The following is a 3096-nucleotide window of genomic DNA, read 5'->3' on the forward strand; positions in this document are numbered from 1 at the left end:
TCAACCTTTATAGGCTGCTAGTGGGAATGTAATGGTGCAGCCGCTTTGAAAAACAGCTTAGCAGTTTCTCAAAAAGTCACACATGAAGTTACCACGTACCTGAGCGATTCTACTCTTAGGTATATGCCCAAGATAAATGAAAATAGGAATTCAGACAAACATTTGTACACATATGTTCATATTAGCACTATTCACAATAGTTTCAAAGTGGAAACAATTCAAATGTCCACCAACTGATGAATGGAAAAACAAAATATGGCACATTCATACAAGGGAATGACATTATTCAGCAACAAAAAGAGATGAACACTAACCACACTGCAATCACAGTACTTTCATTGCTATATTTTCCTTTTCAAAGTTTTCCTGTGCTTTCCAAATTTGCTTCAGTCAGCCACTTTATGTTAAAAAGGAGTCTCGATAATCTAATGGAAGTTGAACTGCTTAGATACTGTTCTCAGAATAAACTTGTTGTTGCTGAAAAAGCAATTGTTAGTGGTTTGACTTAGTACAGATCAGTTGTTCATCTCTGCTTTGAGACTTGTTAGAGGGTAAGGGTCAAACTTTGATAATTATTTTCAATTTTACTTTCTAGGATCATGAAATACTTGGAAAAGTGCCCCGCCAATTGAAACACTCGTATCCAGGAGTCCCCAAAGAGCTGTTTAGAAAAGGGACAGGAACACTCTGTGAATCAAAACACCACTCTGTCAGTAGCTGTGCATCCCCTGACATCTAAAGTAGAGCTTTGTAAAGGATGAGGTTAAACTTGTGGCTAACGTGTGAGGGGTGAGCAGCACCTCCCAGTCAACACAGCGAACACATGTTAAACATTTGTGGGCCAACATTCTCGGCCTTGCTTGTGAAAACTGTGCCCCAGGCAGGCCTTGAGCCCGTTTACCCTCCAAAGTGGATCAAATGGAAAAGAGAAGCTCTGCAGAGGCCCTGCCTGCATCTGCCCACTCCATGGAGATTAGAAGCAGGATATGTAAGGAGTATATGGACTCCAGAGACTGTCTTAAAGAGGAAATCGGTGTACTGGAACCCATTCCACGTCTAGGTTTCTGGACTACTGAGTTACTTATCTTCCTGGGTGTTAGGGGAAGAGTAACAGTGAGCTGGAAATGAGGGGGCAGAGATAGGCCAGGCACAGGAAAGGTAACAAAGATTTTCTTTCAATTCATGTAATTTCCCCACTCACAGGAGATTTAGAATCTGATCTTCAGCATTTGACTGATTGACTCTCTTTTTTACATGCTGCTGTAGTTAGGTATATGGAACTACAAATAATTTTGTGTCTTAGAGCTCCTCATATGTGATCCCCACCATTCAATGACCCTGAACTCTTACAAAGAGTTCCTTAGAACTTAGTATGAAACATAATTTACCCCCTTTAGTCCCTAGCCCATACATAGCCTAATAAGGTCTTGAAAGTTAACAGATGCTTGCTAAACTCGTTACTACATTATTTGGAATAATATTGCCAATAACTGTAATTAACACAGGAAAGCACTCAGTGCTTCTCTGAATCCCTTTGGCCTGGCTCCTACCCCCAGTCCTGGATCAATCCTTCTGTTGCAGTTCCTGCTGAGCCCAACAAGAGACACACATGTCAGTTTCACAGCTTAAACAGAAAGCTACAGTGAAAGAAAAACAGCTGAGCCGGCAGGAAGCACAAACTGAGGGAGAGGTGTCAGTACAGCTATTTTTTAATACAACGTAGTAAATAAACACATAGACTCCAGGTAGCTCTTTCCTGGACAAGCTCTAGCCTATGCTTCAAGCTTAGCCCAAAGTTTGTATGATCCTTTATTAGAACAGCATTTTTGAAACATTGTTAGTCAAACAAATATGGGAGAGAAAAAAAAGATATGTCCTCATTTTTCGGCTTATTCTCAAAAAAAAAAAAAAAAAAGAAGGAAGCTTGTGCACCATGAAAAGACAAGGCAGATAGAAGTCTCAGAAATATGAGCACGCAATATGCCAGGAACTGCGTTATGCATTACAACATGTCTGCTGATATATCCAGTTTTGAAAAATAAATTGAGGCTTACAAATTCTAATTTAGAATGAAATTAGAATAACTTTTGACTACTGTAGAGTGGTCTACATGGCTCTATAGGATCTGGCCCCTGCCTACCTTGCAGCCCTCACCTCTCTCATTCCCTACTTCTCTCATCTTCACTATTATGCTCTGTCAAACTGACCTTCGAGTTCTTTGATTAGGCCAACCTCAATTCTACCCAAGGGACTTTACACTTGCATTTTGCCAATGAGAGATTGGAATTTTCTTCCCCCAAATCTGGTTTCTTCTAGTTCTCAGCTCAAAAGCTTCTCCTCCTCAGGATAATCTTCCTAAATATTCAGTGGAAAATACCTAATTCTTCCCTCACAGAAGCTCTCTGTTATGGTGAGGTATATCACTCAGACTGTGGCCGTGAAGGTGTATCACTCAGATTACCCTTTAGGGGAGTGTAGTTGCCTGATTGCTTCAAACTGCCCCACCTTTAGAGTGCTTACACATAGGCCTGAGGCCTCTTTCAAGGCTGCCCAGAATCCCTGACTGAGCAAGGTGGGGATACTAGACCCAGGCCATTTCTGCCTAAGGCATGTCTCCTTTAATGAGCAAATTTACTAAGGGGTTGGGGAAGGGGTCCCTACCTGCCTGGCCAAGACTTCCTTAGTGTTATACCAAAGTCTGAGGCTCTTCCTACCCAACCTTTTCTCTTTTCTTTTCTCCTTCCCCAGGAGTCAGAGCTGTATCCCACTTGATGGTTCTCCCTCATCTCCTTCTGTTCTCCTCTCCTTTTTATCCTCTATAAGCACTTTCCCCAATAAAACTCTTCCATGTCTAATTCCTAGTATCTGCTTCTCAGAAGACCTGACCTGATATATTCTTTTGTAAACAGTTTGCAAAACAGTTTGCAATCCTGTCTAGATTTTTACATCTTAGTCAAGAATTCTTTATAGCACTTACAACTATGTTAAAATATATCTTGTTTGATTCATTTACCTATTTATTTAACATCTCTCCCCTATTACTGCCCCTCTCACCACCCCAGTGTAATAGGTCTTATTCACCACCTTATTCCTAGT

The sequence above is a fragment of the Pteropus vampyrus genome, unplaced genomic scaffold (genome assembly GCF_000151845.1).
Source record: "Pteropus vampyrus isolate Shadow unplaced genomic scaffold, Pvam_2.0 Scaffold107, whole genome shotgun sequence".
NCBI lineage: Eukaryota > Metazoa > Chordata > Mammalia > Chiroptera > Pteropodidae > Pteropus > Pteropus vampyrus.